Source organism: Arachis ipaensis, chromosome B1, assembly GCF_059453495.1.
Source record: "Arachis ipaensis isolate K30076 ecotype BB chromosome B1, ASM5945349v1, whole genome shotgun sequence".
NCBI classification, from domain to species: domain Eukaryota; kingdom Viridiplantae; phylum Streptophyta; class Magnoliopsida; order Fabales; family Fabaceae; genus Arachis; species Arachis ipaensis.
In genome coordinates, this window is record NC_142436.1 from 41,219,330 (window position 1) to 41,238,829 (window position 19,500).

Below are 19,500 nucleotides of genomic sequence, written 5' to 3' on the forward strand. Positions count from 1 at the left end.
ACGAAGCTGCCGTCTCTCCCCGGTTGCTGTCGACGTTAACCATCAACTCCTCGTCCTAATTGTTCTGACCCAGGTTAGTTCTATACAAAAGTTGTTTAACTTATTGATTCCTTTCATCTTTTTCATCGTGCCCTAATCTGTGGATTTATGTTTGAAAGATGTATTTGTACTCAGAACCTCTTTGATTGATTTGTCATTATTTTGTTAATGGTATTAAGTAGTAGCATTGAAGTTGAAAAAATTATTTTGGTCCTTCATTCTTCTTCATTTCAATTTAAGTGTATTCTTTGACAAGAACGAAAGGCAAGCTAACTAACCCATTTATTTCAGCTTTATAACAGCATGAGTTTATGATGTTTACTTCCTTTTTTGTCTCGTAAGAACTAAGAACTGAGCAATCTGGGATTAGTTGTTAAGTTTGGTCAGTTTGATACCAAGGTCAGTTATTAAGTTTAGCCATTTTAATAAGTTTCCGTGTCTCTGTTTAGTTTCTAATACTTGTGGATTAGTGCAGCTTCAAACCTCTATGGGTGCAGCTTTATAACAGCATTTTGGTTTATATATTAGAACTATTGCTAGGTAGGCTACAATTCTTAACATATCTACTTGAGGAGAAGAATGTTTCTTATCATTTTTATTGAGTTTCTATTGTATTTCCTGTTTTGATTTCCAACTGAAACTAAATTAAAATTGAGAAGTAAATAGAGTTACATGTCTTTTGATTCCAGTTTCTTATTCTTGTTTTTGATTCTAAGAAGATATAGTAGATTTTGCATGAACAAGTGTTAGATTTATTTGAATATTTATGCGTTTTTGACTTTGTTAGGAAGAAATGGAGCGGTCGAAAATTATTAAGTGATGCGTGTGCTTTTATGAAGAGATGAGATCCAAGCATGAAGATTTGATATTGTTCTTTGTGCTTACGTTAGTCAACTTCTGTACTTCTATTTATTGAGTAATCTTGTACTTCTATTTAGGCCAAATCACCAATCTTGTTTTCTTCACTGAAATTCTTGGTGGCCTTCTCAATCTCCTCTATGGTGTAGTTAACCAAGCAGTACTTAATTTCTGCAAGAAGATCCAGCATCAGCCATGAAGCCGTGGAGCATCTTCTGCTGGTTTTCATATACATAGGAGAGCTTCTACTTGTTGAGCATATCAGGTTGGTGGAGTTTGAATCACTGGAGGGGAAAACAGCATCATTTTTCTATTTCTTCAAGCTCTTAACAAATAATCCACTAGCAAGTAGTGTTATGACCAAACCAAATCTTATAAGACGCCCTGCAATAGTTTGAAAGTTTTTGTTGGCTTTGTAAACCAAGAATGTTTTTTGCATGAATGGTTTGTTGAATTGCAAGTGTATCTTGATCCTGAGGTTATTTCATTTAAATTACAAATAGTACAGTTTGACTTGGAGTTAAAAAGGTACATGTATTGTTATTCGACCAGCAATTTAGGTGGCTTAATATTTTATGACAGTAGTCTCTCTGTTGATCACAATCCTTACAATTGTAAATTTAAGTCTTCCTCGCTTCTTTGTTGGTGATTTCAGCATGTAGTTTTTTGTTATCTACTCATTATACACTTAAAAAAAATGAAACATATACTCAAACTACTTTACACAATTTGTCATTTGCCTATTTCAACTCAAGTGTCAAACTACAACTTAAACAACAATACTATGACCAGGACAATACAGACTACATAAACAAAAAGTTGAAAGACCGCTAACAATTTCGAAAATACAACATCATTAAATAGATTTTCAACTCGGTCGATCGATTTCAAACTGGAATTCAAATGACAAGAGCGATCATCTGCAATTTCAGCATGTTGGATAAGTTAATAGGTTCTCAAGTCATACATTTAAAGCTTCCTGCGTTAGAAAATCATATAAGTAGATCAACTCACTAAATCAGTTTTATTAGACTCTTATATTTATTATTGCAGGTCATATAAACTAATTTTGGATTTAATAAGTTTTGGAAAGTTAACCAGATTCGTTATTCTATAAAATGTTGAATACTAAATTAGGATCAATTCAATTAAGTGAGTTAGTCACTTGTTTCATGAACCTTTGAGTAGCTACTGATTGGTAACTTATCAATTGGTAATAATATAAAGTAACCATAAGTTGTAACTGATGAAAAATTAAGTAAGAAAGTAATCCAGTTATAATTTTCTCAGGCTAAAGAAACTTCAAAGTCAAGAACTGAGCCAGCTTAATTATTTCAACCATTGCAACTAGAGATATAATAATAGAATGCCATAAAAGAAAAGAAAAGAAAAAGAGAATTTGAAGGGGAATGGGGCAAAGGCAGTAGTATTTAATTTTCACACAACATCAACACCTGAACCAAATCAACTTGAGCAGTTTCCTACCAACCCCAATTCTCTAATTTTATTGTATTAAGGACCACAAAAGGTCACAGGTTCATGTGAAGATGCAAACAAATTAGTGGACAAAGGCAAATTAGGAAAATAACCATTTCACTTTTCCAAAATAATTTCAAAATTATAAGCAATTCTGAAGTTGGGAAAACAAAAAAAGAGATTTGAAAACGCAAATACAATAGGTTCCAAACACACTAGGCTTCATTCCTATAATATGCAAATAAACACATAACAATCATACCTTCGATAAGTGGACTCCTAGGCTTCTATATGTGCCAGAACATTGGATGCAAATAAATACTCCAAGACTTGAAGACCTAATATTCAACCAACCCAGTAGAAGTTTACATTTTTGGTGTTTAGTTTTAATAGAAAAGAGCAGAAGAGAGTAGAAAGAAAATATAGTAGTGATTTAATCCACAAAAATCCTGGGAAGGAACCAACTAGCAAAAATATAACTCTTTCTATACCTTTTTCTAATAAGTCATTAATTACAAACATAACTCTATCTGTATACCTTCTTCAGTTGGTTAGGTGGCTTTATCAAGAATTGAATTTAAGAAAAAATGTGTTGTAGAATGCATGTTCAAAATAAAGACTCAATATACTAAATCTGATTAAGTCAACAGATGCCAAACCAGATATCAATATTGTACTTCACGAACTTACCAGGTCCGTTGAGAGACAAGAGACACATCTCCGAGACGGTGGTGATGCAGACCTGGAAGCACGCAATGCGCAGCAATGAGAGGACCGTCAAAGGCTTCAAGACGCGATTGTAAACCGCTAGAGACAGGCGCGTCGTCGTCGCTCGGTAGTATTTGGCGTTTCTACCGGCGACGGGGAAGATCGGAAGATTTGGGGAGAGGAGACAAGAATTCAAGAGGTCTGGAGTGGGTTAGGACGACATTTCTGAAAAACTAAAATCTAGATTTAGGATTAGGGTTGCATACAAAATTTAAGGGTATAATTGTAGATTTAACAATTTCAGTATCTAGTTTTAATTCAAACCAAACAGGATACTGAGACATAATTCAGTCCTGTAAATTACTACCCCAAACACAATACTAAGACTTTTTTAAGTTTCTGTCTCTCAGTCATTGTCTCTCAGTCATTCTCTCTCATTTTCTGTCTCGCAAACAAATGCTACCTAAGAACTTTAGATATTTGTTACTAAGTTTTACCATGATTAACATTACAAGAAATTATCCATTTACCATTAGATTCCATACATAAATCTAACAATGAATTATATTACCATTGGACATACTTTCAGATCTATTGCGATGAAAAAATCATCAATAAAAACATCTTACCATCAAATTTTTGTCATCCAACTCACATTTCACCCAATACTATTGAGTATATCTGACAGTAAAAAAACACCAAAATTGACGATTTTTAAACGATATTACAGTCAGATTTTTTCAATAGTAAATTCAATAGTAATCATAATTTTTTTTAAGTTAAAAAATTAAATTAATTAGTTACTATCAGATACATCGCATTGTGAATTTGATGGTAATAGCTAATTAGTTTTAATTTTTTTAATTAAATAAGTCCAATATCTATTTACCATATTATCCTCCCTTATCTTGCGAATCTATACCCTATCCCTCAAGATGTCTACTCAGGCTGCTGCAATAGTCTGTTGATCCCATCTACCATCCCACTCGTCTTGGCAAGCAAGGAGGATTCAGATATGCTCCTCAGCTTCGTGTTGGTACTGACTCTGTTCATGTAGGATTTGCGTGAGTTTGTGGACCTACTCCCATAAATGAGTGACCGTCTTTGGTGGAGGTATGTTGGTGGCTAATGTAGCCCGAGCAAAGAGGACCAGCATTGAAGGATCCATTATCATTAATGCAGTTCATGTATGACTTATCAAGTATCTCAAGCCATACCACATTCATGTCCACCTGCACAGTATTGTTCAACTCGTGTCCTTCGTCCCCACTTTGTTAGGACTACTAAGTCTAAGTGTCCATGTTCAGGGTGAACTTTTTCTAATAAATTAAAAGTTATGAGTTATTAAATAAAGGAAAGTAATAGTTAAAAATTGAATATGTTACAAAGTAAATTGGAAAGTACACCAAATCGTTCAAGTAACATTATGTTAAGTAGATATCATTTTCATGGGAATTAATGGATTGAGGCAAGTAACGTCTAATTTAGTCTCTAATTAGGTTAATCAAACATTGGGAAGAGGATTGTTATCTTGAATTAGAAACAAGAATAGTGAAGAAGAGAATAAGAGAATGCTTTATGAAGTTAGAAGAAAATCAATGGATGAGGATGTTGAAGGCCTCAGAGATATTTGATTCTTGGAAGAACAATGCTTATGCTTTCTTATTTTAACTCAGGCAAAAATTTTTTTGCAACAAATCATTTATAATCAAATTCTAATTCCTTGGTAATTTAATTTCTCTTAACCCAATCGATCACCAATTCTTTGGTCAATGAATCAAGAAAAGAGGTGAAGAACGGTTTCTATTTTTAAGCCACACAATAATCAAAAACTCTCCCTAGTTGAATTATATGTCACGTATTCAAAACTAGTTCTAAATAATTGAAGATTATGATATGAGTTTCAAGCTAATTCCGAAATTAATTTTTCCAAAGTAATAACAGAATCCAAGACAGAGTTAGAATATTTTCCAATACTTCTAATAATTAATGATGAAGAACGAAACTCAATCTTGAAAAAGTAAAGAAGCATGAATTAAAATAAAGAAAATACTCACATTATAAATTCATAAACCAAACAGAGCTCCTAACCTTCAACAATGGAGGTTTAGTGACTCATGATAATGAAGAAAAGTAAAGAGATGAGAAAGATGTATTCTGGATCCCCCCTGTAACACCCTAACTACCAAAGCTCACGCTTCCGGCTGCACGACTCTGATAGCTCGGACATTACGACGACTTTTATACTATTTAATACTAAATTATGAGCCTGTTTAAAAACTTTAAATCGCAATACCGCTCCGAAAATACTTTCGTTCGACAACGCACATCCATAGATACCATACAACTTTCAGAAACTCATAAAGAGTATATCCATATATATACATACATATATATAAACATTATTACAAGCATTAACCAATACAATCCCTATCCCTCTTACAGAATATATCAAGATAAAGGCGAGGGTACAATAAACCATAACTAAAACAATACAGAGCATCTCAACAACAAATAAATATACTCTTCGTAACTCCTGCGCCCATATCCTGAAAGGGAAAAAATGTAGGGGGGTGAGAACATCATCCTCGAAAGGGTTCTCAGTAGAGGGTTTTTGGGAATTACTGTAATAGGATACGTGAAGATAAACCGTACCAGTGATTACTACCCATCTTATGCCTCTCTTCAAAAATAACAGTTTACAATAAAAGTAACGTCAGAAATCTTTTCTAAAAGAGGAACCGTTGAATTCACAAAAACTCAAAAGCCTTTCAAAAAGGTTTAACCATGCTGAACCAAAATAGCCTTTCATATTTTTCCAAATCAGAAACACAAAACCGAAACCAACCATCAGTCCATCTCAATTCAACCACGGCCCTAGCCCAAACAATCCAGTCAACAACCAATCACCACAATCCAACAGAGTCCCAGATGCAAACATAGATAGGAAGTTCAAGCACAAACGAACAGTTATTACAAGTAGAACAGTTAGCAATTAATCACATAGGCAAACCAAGTATAATATGCACACCCAACCAATGTCACATAAATGCATATGATGCATGTTTGTCCCTAGTGGCTGATGATATCATCAATCGGTTATAGAGCCAACCCGACAAGTCCTGGTAGCTAACCATTGGACTGTCCCTCTGTCACGCATCCCTAACTCGAGTTATACTCATCATAAACTTGATCATAATCATGATCCATATCTATCACCCTCATTGGTGAATATTTACGGGGGCGAGCTCATCTGGGACTTTTACAGTGCCCCGCCACACTTACGACATAGGATAAAAAGAGCTTCGAGTCTCAACCTGGAGCACGTGGTGGCTAGCCACCGCTTCCTCCTAGGGAAACTCTTATCTCCGATAGTGGAAGTGCAATATCACAACTTATTAATATCTCAGCATAAATGCTTTCATTCTCAATCATGGATCAACATCCATCTCAGCCATCTGGCTCACGGTTCAATCCAGAACCAGCCAATATTTATAATCATACACAGCCATTCTGGCTGACAACAAAACAGCACTTCCACATTCAAAATCATCAAATTCATGAAACTGGCATTTAAGCCATAAATCATTTTCTTAATTCATTTCACTTTGAAATCAAGTTTCAACTCTTTTCAGCCTTGGCTTTAAAGATCTCATTACTCAAATTATCTCAGGCTCATAAGCCACTTTTACTCAAGGAAAGTTCCCTTTTTAAAACAAGCCACTCTCGGCTTCCTCTTTCCAAAACTTCCAAAACCATGGAAAGTTAAAGATTCCCTTTGAAACATTCAAAACCACCCATCCAACAATGGGATTTTTGTAACAAAAGTTCCTTGGCAAGGTCCCAAGTCCTTAGGGGAGAATAGCATAACTCATTTTGCCAAATTCATTTAAAATCATTAAAACCTTGGCTTTCCGATTTGAGTAATAAAATAGGATCTAAACCAAACCGAGTCACGTAATCATTTACTTCTTTCAAGCCGTTTCCTTTACTTAGGAAAGACCAAATTCAATCCCCCATGATAATTTCTAAGGCGTTTCAACTGTTCAAAATTGTTTTAGTCTTGCAAGAATTCATAATTCAAAGAGTACTTAAAACCTTTCTCAAAACATTTCAAAATGAAACTTGTCAAAAGAAATTCAGGTTCTTTCAACGTCATTGAAACTCCTCTAATTGAAACCCTCAAGTCAAATTCAAAGGCATTGCCCTTGTCACATTTAAAACAGATTTAAAACATAAGTTTCATCTAAATAACTTTCTCCTGAAAGAGATACAATGCCTTTCTTAAGAAGCAAGACTAAATCACAATTTCCTCTTTAATAATTCATATCAAAAGCATGAATCATCCTTTTCTTGATAATTCAAATAAAATAGTAACTCATCATTTTTCCAAACAACATTTCAATAAAGACTCGGATTTTATAGAAATTCCGGCAGCATCTCCCCTAAAACTTGGACTTTGCCACCCGGTTCGGGTCCCAACAAAACCATTCCACAATCCTTTTCCAACAGCCCAAAATCCAAAATCAATTCAAAGGCAAGCCAAAATCCAACAGTTAATCTCAATACCATATTTCAAGAAAACCGTTTCAAAATCAAATCATTATCAGCCGAATAAACTCATTTCTAAAGGTTCAAGGAAACGGTTCAGTAACAACTATGTATCAAAAACCAGATCATTTAGAGCAAGCCAGGCTGAATTCAAGAGTGGATTCTATTTTTCACATTCTCAAGAAAATTAACTCAAATCAATTCTCAACGGATTAAACTCGATCTCAAAGCTTTAAAACAATCAACTTGAAAAGCATTCCGTTTCACAAAACCACACAATTCAACCAACAGACGTTCATAATCAACCAAGGCAAATCAAACCATACATAAAGCCGATACAATCACCAAATACACATTCTCTTACATCAGTATCCATATGTAATAATTTCAATATATAAGAATATAGTCTTTGGAAAGCTCCCCTACCTCAAAACGCAATTCCACAATCCAAACGCCTCATGAGTTCTTTTCGCTTCAACCCGAAATCAACAACCGAAATCTCAGCTCCCAGCCACTTTCGCAACAATCTCAACGACTCTAATCGCAACATAAAACAATCAGGACTTTACCCCCACGTTACCAAAATTCATAATCATTAACCAACACAACGAAATACTAACGCGAGGCTTTCCAAAACATACTTACCGAAACGAAGAAGGAACGGATGAACCGAACAGCGGCGGTCTCCGAACCGGTTCGGCAGCAGCTTTAATTGTGACCCGCAATAACCGGAGCTTGACCCTATGTTACAAAACCTCAGAATCTGTGGCCAAATATAGCAGCATATTGATTTTCAAGAGCTCCAGAATGAAGATGCTTACCGTGAGAAAGGATTAAAGACTGAATCAAATTGCAGAAGTTTTGGTGATGGATCCGGCGGCCACAACAGCTTCTCCGGCAGCCATACATGACAGGAGACAACCCCTATTGCAGCTGGTTGGGCAGTGGCAGCTTCTGACTGCCATAGAAGCTCCGGCGGCCAGAACAGCGGCACGGCTTCTCCCTCCTTTCACGGTTCCCATGACAGCAACCACCCAGCTCCGGCGACGGCACGTTCGCAGCAACAGCGCCCAGGCACGCCAACGACGACGCAAGGCAGCGTTCCTTCCCCTCTTCTCGTGCGCCAGCTTCGGTGGATTAGCAGTGATTGAGGTGCGGCGCGGCTCTCTCTCTTCTCCGTGACACAGCGGCAGAAATAGAGGCAGCAGACCGGCTTCAACAGGGCTCCTCCATCGCGCTCTCTCTCTCTCTCTCTCTCTCTCTCTCTCTCTCTCTCTCTCTTCCATAAAGGACGACGATTGGCTCTATGGCAAGGATGACGGCGGTATAGTAAGAACGACGGCGCAGCTTCCAGACACGGCGCCTTCCTCTCCTCGCACGTTCCTCTCTCTCGGTTCTCCGTCATCGGCGACAAGGACGGCTCTGTGGCGACGGGCTGAATGGAGGCAGCAGCGTGGCTCACCTCCTCTCCTGATCGCAGCTCTGCCCCCTCTTCCCTGGTCCGTTTTTCTTCTGCATCTCTTTCCCCCTTTACTGCTGCGACTGATTTGAGAAAGGGAAAGGTTGGTATCATTGCTGCTGGGTCTGAGAAGAGGGCAATTGGAGTAGGGTTTCGGCAGCTAGGTTTGGGAAGGCTTAGGCTTTTATTTTCAAAAGTTAGGGTTAGGGGCATTATGGTAATATCTGATAAAATTATGGACAATATAGTAATTGAAACCCAAATTAAATCCAACACTAATTATATATAGAAAATACTATTTGCTCGTCAATTTCACAAATTATTTTCCATAAAATGTCCCAACCAAATTAATTAGAAGTAATATACTTAATTTCTTCATTTTTCCAAAATGATAGTATTAATATTTAAAACATTAATTACTTAGTCCAAATCATATAAAATCCTTATTATTTCATAAATATCAACTTTATAATTAAATATAGAAAATAATTTAATAATTATAAAAATTGGATAATAATCATAACTTGTCTCAAATCCAATAAATCAAAACTTGTCTTAATTATCTTTAATAAAATAATTTCTGAAATTAAGGCTATAAATAACTATATGATTTGAGACTTGATCATAAAAAGACTTTTCAAAGGTTCTGGGTCTTACACCCCCCCCCCCGATTGCCTCTCTTGTGAACCTTATTCACTTATTTATATTCTAAATTCTTTCTAAAATTCAAACTCATAACTAACCCTAATCTTATTGATGGAGAAATTAATGTCAGTCTAGAATTTCTCTCAAAAAGAATTCCATTGCAAGGATAGTCCAAACCAACAATTAACTCTCGATCAAAATTTAAAAGGTTGTCATAATCCAAACCAAATAACCAGGAGTAGAATTCTAGGTCGTTCTCCTTAGAAATTGCAATCAAGTGCTCAATTATTGGCTATAAGAGAAATCGAGGGTTGATAGAAAGAGACAAAATTAAATAACAAGAAAGTAAATGGCAATTAACTAACAAAGGAAAGGAAACTCAAATGGTAAAAAGATCTTGGCAAAGGTTGATGGTTAAAGATCACTTTCCTTGTTACTAACCACAATACGATAATTGCAAAGAGCAAACCCACTTCGTCATCCCCAACATCGGAAGAAAGTCAAATGGGCTTAACTAATCCTAATCCATAAATCCTAGCCAACTCACTAATTAACTTAGTGAAAGACTAGCGTCAATAAAAAAAAGACCAATTAAGATCTCCAATTTATCAATTACTTGGATATTAGTAACTCAAGGTTACCCAAGTTACCAACCCAAGCCAAGAATACAAAAATCTACTCCATAACTAAAAGTAGCATTTTATCAAACACATAGGATGCACAAAAGTAAAATATGATAAATTGTAAGAATTACAAAAGGAATTAACAAGAGAGTTCATAAACTGAAATTGACAAAATAAAAAAAATTAACAAGAGAAACTAAATAAACTAGGATAATAGAATAATAAAAAGTAAAGGAAACTAAATTAAAACAAAATTCAATGTTAAAATTAAGAAGAAATTAAACTAAGAACTCTAAATTCTAGAGAGAAGAGAGAGCTTCTCTCTCTACAATTCTACCCTAATATATGATGTAAAACTATTCTATCTCTACTTCCTACTTGCCCTTTGATCCTCCTTGAGAATTGCATCAAATACATAAAAAATGAGTTGGATTTGGCTCAAAATTGGCCTAAAATCACGACCCACGTGTTCACTTAAGCGAAATCACATGCTGACAGTCATGCATACGGATGAGGCATGCGTACGCACAAATTGGCGAAATTCCAGGTAACGCGTACGCATGAGGCATGCGTACGCACAAATGCGCAGATTTCCAAAACTTCATTTCTTCATGAATTTTCTACTTTTACATACTTTTTCTTCACTTCTTCATAAATTAAATTTAGCAATTTAAGAGCCTAAAAAACATGTTTTTAACTATTAAGCACAATTAGGAGAAATTCACAAAACATGCTATTTCAGTGAATAAATGTGAGATAAGTTGATAAAATTCACTCATTTCAATACAAAATATAACATAAAATAGTGGTTTATCAATCTTCCCACACTTAAAGAACATCATGTCCTCATGCTAAACATCGAGGAAGAAACAAGAAAGGGATATCAACATTTATTCGATGCAAACTATCTATATGCAATCTATCTAAATGCATGTAACTACTTAGTCAAAATAAATAAATTTTCAAGAATACATATATAAACATAAGGGATGAAGCAATCACAATCAAATCAAATCCAACAATTGATTAGAGTTCTAAAAAAGAATTTACATACTTGCAAGATAAGAGATAATCACGGGTGAAAACATAGAATTGAGCAGTCGAACTTCTCACCGGACGTGTATACTCTTTAGTCACTCAAGTGTTTAGGATTGATTCACTCAATTCTCCTCTAATCATACTTTCTAATATTTATTCTTCATCTAACAATTGGTGCACGAATCCCCACACTTCATACAACTGAACCAGCAAGTGCACTGAGTCGTCCAAGTAATACTTGAGCGAGTCAGGGTCGATCCCATGAGGATTGTGGTTTGAAGTAAGATATGGTTCTTAGTCAGGTGAGTAGGAGATGTTGGTATATTGTTTAATTGCATAAAAGGAATAATGAGATCCCCACACTTCTGGATTAACTCTAATCTTACTGTCTTCTTCAATTGTGAATGATTTCTTCTATGGCAGACTGTATGTGATCAATGTCGTACGGTCGCAATCGCCAATCTCCTCCAAATCTAAACCCCAGGGTTAGTGTGGATCCACTCTAATTGAGGGTGAAGCTCCTGCAGTCCATTCTCCTTAATGATCCTACTCAAAACGCCACAAATAAGGTCGAATCTTCCAGATAAGAGAATGTTGTGCCTTTGGGTTCTAGCCTCTAACACAGAGACACTAATCTCCCCATACCTCGGCTGAACTGGTGTCTTGAGATGTCCCCAATGAGGTCGTGGATTATCCGTCTAAGAGATGTATAATCAAGCTGGCGGTTCGATGCTTTCCAGTTACGTATTCACATGAACCCAAGAAGAACATGCGTGGTTTTCAGGCATGCGGTCTTAGTATGAAGAACGAAGATGATTGTCACAGGTCATCCCATTCATCAAGTTGAAGAACGAAGATACATCTTAGAATTGAATCAAACACGGATTGAAAAAAAACAGTATTACTTTTATTAATCCAAAAAACTCAGCAGAGCTCCTCCCCTCAACCTAGGAGGTTTAGAAACTCATACTGATAGAAAACACAATGTGAAAAACGAAATATGGCATAAAGTCCTTAAAGATTATGTAAAATATTCCTTAAATACTAAACTAATGACTAAGGATTACATAAGAAGGGTAAAACAGTCTTTTTAGTGCTAAAATTCACTTCTGGGGCCCACTTGGTGAGTGTTTGGGCTGAGCTTTGATGAGATCCACGTGCTATGAGGCCTCTAGGGTTTTTAACACTGGCTAGAGGGTCCTCTTTGGGCCTTTGGATGCTGGTCTCCTTCTTTGGGCATTGGATGCCTAGACTGGGGCAGGAGGCTGGCGTTGGACGCCAGTTTTGGGCCTTCAATTCTGAAACAAAGTATAAACTATTATATATTTCTAGAAAGCTCTGGAAGTCAGCTTTCCATAGCCATTGAGAACTCTCTATTTGGACGTCTGTAACTCCAGAAAAGCTCTTTCGAGTGTAAGGAGGTCAGATTTGGACAGCATCTGTAATGCTTTTTGTGTTCTGAATCAGACTTTTGCTCCAGCTCCTTAATTTCAGCCAGAAAATATTTGAAATTGCATAAGAATACACAAACTCAAAGTAGAATCCAAAAATGTGAATTTAACACTAAAACCTATGAAAATATAATAAAACTTAAACAAAACATGCTAAAAACTATATAAAAATGATGCCAAAAAGCATATAAAATATCCGCTCATCACAACAGCAAACATAAACTGTTGCTTGTCCCCAAGCAACTAAAACCAAATTTGGATAAAAATAAGAGTAAGATACAATAAATCTCAGAGTTTCTAATGAAGCTCAGTTTTAATTAGATGAGCGGGACTTAGTAGCTTTTTACTTCTGAATAGTTTTGGCATCTCACTATCCATTGAAACTCAAAAATGTTAGTCTCTTTAGGAACTTAGAATTCATATGATATTATTGGCTCTCCTAGTTCAGTTCTTTTTTATTCTTGAACACAGCATTTAGAGTCTTGGCCGTGACCCTAAGCACTTTGTTTTCCAATATTACCACCGGATACATAAATGCCACAGACACTTTAATTGGGTGAACCCTTTCAGATTGTGATTCAGCTTTGCTAGAATCCCCAGATAGAGGTGTCCAAAGTTCTTAAGCACACTCTTTTTTTTTTGGACCACGACTTTAACTGCTCAGTCTCAAGCTTTTCACTTGACACCTTCACACCACAAGCATATGGTTAGGGATAGCTTGGTTGAGCTGCTTAGGCCAGGATTTTATTCCTTGTAGCCCTCCTAATCATTGATACTCAAAGCCTTGGATCCTTTTATATTTGCCTTTTGGTTTAAATGGTTATTGGCTTTTTGCTCTTGCCTCTTGATTTAAAGAGCTATTGGCTTCTTCTGCTTTTTTTTTTCGCCATTATTATTTTTTTTCTCTTTTTCGCATGCATATATATTATTTTTTTCTTTTGCAACATGCTTTTTCTTCTTCTTTTTGTTGCTTTTTCTTGCTTCAAGAATAATTTTTTGGATTTTTCAGATTACCAATAATACTTTTCATTTTTCATCATTTTTTCAATAGCCAACATTCTTAATTTCAACTTCAGATATGAACTATTTATTCATACATTCAGAAAATAAAAGCAATGCCACCACATCAAAATAATTGAACTATTCTTATTATATAACTTGAAATTTATGTATCTTTAATTCTTCTAAAAAAATCACTATTTTATTCATGTTTAATGATGATAAGAGGAATATTTTATAGCTAATTGGAAAATAAAAATTAATTACTACTAATGCTTATGTAATTCTAAAAAAATAAAATAAAGACTTAAATACTACTGGTGATCATGTAACTTTAAATTAGGATGGAACTATGAAAAATAGGAATTGAAATAGTCATAGAGTTAAAACTCAACAACCTTCAGCTTGAGGGGTGCTGGGCTCTTCAGGGGAGAGCTTCTGGCACTTTAACTCCTCTATCTCACGCCCCTGCTTCTCTTGATCTTTGATTAGTTTGCAAATCATGCTAGTTTGATTTTTCTGCTCCTTTCTAAGTTGATCTAAGGTGGTTTGCAAGTGCATCACAGACGCCTTCAGCTGGTCCTAATACTCAATTGGAGGGATCTCTTTGGGAGGCTCATGTGCCTTCCTTTTGGAATGATCCTCTGGTATCTTAGAGTTTTCCATCACCTACTTGGTGATTGGGCTTTCCATTGGAATAAAATTTCCCACATGGATCAAGACGTTAGCGTCTTGGCGTAGGCGAAAGATAAGGTTTGGATAGGCCGGCATGGCATTAGTAGACATCTTGTTTGCCAACTTGTACATTGATAAACCTCTATTTTATGATTTATATTGTGTTTAATTGTGTGGTTTTATCATGATCCTTACCCACTTATTCATTAATTTAGCATGCATTTATATTTCCTTCCTGAAATTATTACATGATTGAAAAATGCTTCCTAGGGACTTTTAATTATGCATTTTAATTCTCTTTTATTCCATTCGATGCTGTGATCTGTGTGTTAAGCGTTTCAGGCTTTATAGGGCATGAATGAGTTGGAGATTAGAAAGGAAGCTAGCAAAAAATGGAAGGAACACAAGAAATTTAGGAGATAACCAGCGAGAAGTGACGCGGCCGCATGGCTCACGCGACCGCGCGGAAGAGGAGAAATCGCAGTGACGTGGCCGCATGGCTCACGCGACCGCGCGGAATGGAAAAGCATAAGAGACGCGGAGGCGTGGACAACGCGAACGCGTGGCAGGGAAAAACGCGAATGATGCGTCCGCATGGACAATGCGATCGCATGACATGCGCGATCTGCATAATCTGCAGAATTTGCTGGGGGCGATTTTGGACCTTATTTTGACCCAGTTTTTGGCCCAGAACAGTAGACTAGAGCCAGAGAACATGCAGAAATCAAAAACAACATTCATTCTACACAATTTTTAGTTTTTTAGATCTAGTTTTCATTCCTCCTCTAGGTTTTCTCTCTACACATTCATAGTTTTTAGGATTTTAATTTTCTCTTGCTTTTGCATTGGGATATTGAGAAGAGTTATTACCTCATCAAGACTTCATCATTCTAGTTCGTTTTCTTTACTTGGTTTACTCTTCCATGTTCTTTGCTTTGTTTAATTTTACCATTGGAATATTTTTAGGATTATTTAATACAAGGATCACTTTTATTTTTAATTAACTATTTTGATTTTTATTTACAATGTCTTTCTTTAATTCCTTTTCATATGCTATGAATATTACATTTACAATGAGTGAGTAGTTCCCTAACTTGATGGAGAGTTGATTGAAAGGAACCCTTGAGTTGGAAGGTTCAAGAGAAAGATTGTAATTGGGTTATTGCTGGTTTGTTCTCTAGTTTCTGACACCAATCCTCCCAAGAGTGGATTCGGACTTGTGGATAGAACAGCATTCCAACTTATTTGACGTTCCCCTACTTAGTAAGGGATAACTAAACGAAATAACTCTCAATTGTTAATTAATCTTGAGAGTATTCCATCAAGAATAGGGCTTCCATATAATCAACTCCCAGTCAAGGCTTTTATTTAAATCTATATAAATTCTCTAATTTAATTTTCTGCCATTCAACCAAAACCTTTTTGAAAACATTCTGATTAATAAAATAGCACCCTTTCCTGCAACTCGTTGGGAGACGACCTGGGATTCATACTCCCAGTATTTTAATTTCAATTTTCTGTGACACCTTTTTAAATTGATAGACAAATTTCTGGCAAGTTAAGAACTATACTTGCAACGTATATAAATTAACAATTTTTAATTCGCTAATTTCTGCCCGCATCATACATCTCACGGGGGATTATTTGGTGGACTTCTACCTCATTCCCCATCATGATGCAGTGAACCATCACAGCTCTCTGAATAGTGACTTCAGAGCAATTACTTGTAGGGAGTATAGAACACCCAATAAAGTCTAACCATCCTCTAGCAATTGGCTTGAGGTTCATTCTTTTCAGCTAGTTTGGCTTGCCTTTTGCATCCTCAATCCATTGAGTTCCAGGCAGGCAGATGTCCTCTAGGACTTGATCCAGCTTAGGGTTGGCTACCACCCTTCTATTGTAGGAATAAGGGTCATCCCTTTGTAAGGGTAATTTAAAGATCTCTCTCACCCTATCCAGATGAAAGTAGATGATCTTCCCCCTGACTATAGTGCGAAAAGTATGGAATGTTGTTCCATCTTTCTTTTGCTTATCTGTCATCCACAGATTTGTATAGAATTCATGGATCATGTTATATCCAACAATGATCTCAGGATTAGTTAGAATCTTTCAGCCTCTCTTTCGAATTTGCTCTTGAATCTTCGGGTATTCTTCTTCTCCTAATTTGAATCCCACCTCAGGGATTACTGGCCTTTTACTCATTATCTTGTGATAATGCCTTTCATGTTGCTTGGTATAGAATTGAACATGTTTAAAAATAACTGTTGGGTCATCTTCTTTCTTGTTTCTTGGAGCGGTCTTGCCACTTCTTGGAGCCATGGAATTCGAATTGTTGATAAGAGAATAGGGCTCCTTCCACAACAAACTTAAAAGATTTTCTCATCCTCGAGCAAAAGGTAAGAAAGGAAGAAGAAGAAAAGTGAAGGAGAAGAGAAAATGAGAAGTAAATTCGAATGAAGAGGTGGTGAATGAGGGAGAGGGGGCACGGACACATATATATAGGGAGGGGGGAGGGATTTTCGAACTCAATCTTAAAAGAAAGATAAAAATTTTGAAAAAGATAGAAAAAGATAAGGTGTTAAGCTTGAAAGATAAGAAAAAGATATGAAAAATATATAAAAGATATAAAGATAGGATAAGAAGTATGAAAAAGATTTGAAAGTTTAATAAAAGATAGGAAAAAGAATTTCAAAAGATAAGAAAAGATTTGAAAGGATTTAAAAACTAGTTGAAAAAGATATGAGATTTTGAAAAAGATTTGAAAAGATTTGAAATTATTTTAAATTTGAAATTAAATTGAATTCGAAATATTTGAACAAGATTTGATTTGAAAATCAAAGAAATTCAAATTTGAATTTGAAAAAGATAGATTGAATAAAGAAAATATAAGGTTTTGGAAATTACCTCCCATGCTGTCTTACTGGCGTTTAAACGCCCAGAATGGCTGCATTCTGGCGTTTAACGCTACTGCCTTTGCTTGCTGGGCATTGAACGCCCAGAATAGAACCCATTCTGGTGTTCAACGCCATACTGCCCTCCTTTTTGGGCGTTTAAATGCCCAGCTAGGTACCCTGGCTGGCGTTCAAACGCCAGGCTTGTTTTTCCCATTGGGCGTTGAACACCCAGCCAGGCTCCCTGGCTGGCATTTTAACGCCAGGCTTGCTACCTCCATGGGTGTTTGAACGCCCAATTTCCACTCTTTTCTGGCGTTTAACGCTAGAGAGATCCTTTCTCCTAGGTATTCTGTTTGCTGTTCTGCATCATTCTGTCTCTGCTTAAACACTGTTCATGATCACTAACATTAAAATCAACCTAATTAAAAATAAATTATAATGAAAATTTAATTAAAATTGAAATAATTAGAAAATTAGAAAATAATATACCATTAATCATTGGGTTGCCTCCCAACAAGCGCTTCTTTAATGTCTTTAACTGGACTTCATTGCATTTAACTTAGTAGCAGTGTTGAGCCTCCTGGCTCAATATCTCCTCCAAGGTAATGCTTGATCCTCTGTCCATTGACAGTGAATTTTGTGTTAGTATCCTTACCTTGAAGTTCTATGTGCCCGTAAGGTGATACACTAGTAATCACAAACGGTGCCGTCCAACGGGATTTGAGTTTCCCAGGGAATAGTTTGAGTCTTGAGTTGAAGAGCAGGACCTTCTGTCCTGGTTCAAAGACTAGGAAGATATCTTCCTATCATGCCACCTTTTTGCCTTTTCCTTATAGATCTTTGCATTTGCAAATGCAGCTAAGCAAAATTCGTCCAACTCATTTAGTTGGAGAAGCCATTTCTCTCCTACTGCTTTAGCATCAAGGTTAAGGAATCTAGTAGCCCAATATGCCTTGTGTTCTAGTTCCACTGGCAGATGACAGGATTTTCCATATACTAGCTGATATGGTGAGGTTCCAATGGGGGTTTTGAAAGTTGTTCTGTTTGCCCATAGAGCATCATCAAGCTTTCTAGCCCAATCCTTTCTAGAGGGGCATACTGTCCTCTCTAGGATTCGCTTTAGTTCTCTATTTGAGATTTTAGCTTACCCATTTGTTTGGGGATGATACGGTGTTGCTACTTTATGGCAAACTCCGTAACGGCTTAAGACTGAATCCAGTTGTCTGTTGCAGAAATGAGTACCTCCATCACTAATTAGTGTCCTAGGGACACCAAATCTGCTGAAGATGTTCTTTTGGAGGAACTTCATCACTACTCTGGTGTCATTAGTGGGTATTGTTATTTCTTCAACCCATTTAGACACATAATCTACTGCTATAAGGATGTAGGTGTTTGAGTATGAAGGCAGGAAATGATGAAATTTATACCCCATACGTCAAACAACTCAATCTCTAGGATTCCTTGCTGAGGCATGCCATGACCATGAGGGAGATTGCCAGCCCTTTGGCAACTATCACAGTTACGGACAAACTCTTTAGAGTTATTAAAGAGAGTGGGCCAGTAGAAGCCACTTTGGAGAACCTTGGTGGCTGTCTACTCACCTCCAAAGTGTCCTCTATAGTTTGAGCCATGGCAATGCCATAGCATTCTCTGTGCCTCTTTTTCAGACACAAGCATCAGATTATTCTATCCGAGCATGTCTTAAAGAGATATGGCTCATCCCACAGGTAATACTTTGCATTATGCATGAGTTTCCAGGCTTGCTGCCTGTTGTACTCTTTAGGAATGAACCTTATCGCCTTGTAAATTGCAATGTCTGCAAACCAGGGTGCTGTCCGGATGGGAAAGAGTTGCTCATCTGGAAAGATTTGGAATATGTCAGTGGAGGGAGGAGAGGTCCCTGCCACTGGTTCAATCCGAGACAAGTGGTTAGCCACTTGATTTTTTGTACCTTTTCTGTCTCTGATTTCTATATCAAAAACTCTTGTAGGAGTAATACCTATCTTATGAGCATGGGCTTAGAATCTTGCTTAGTGAGTAGATACCTCAGAGCAGCATGGTCAGTGTAGATAATGACCTTAGAT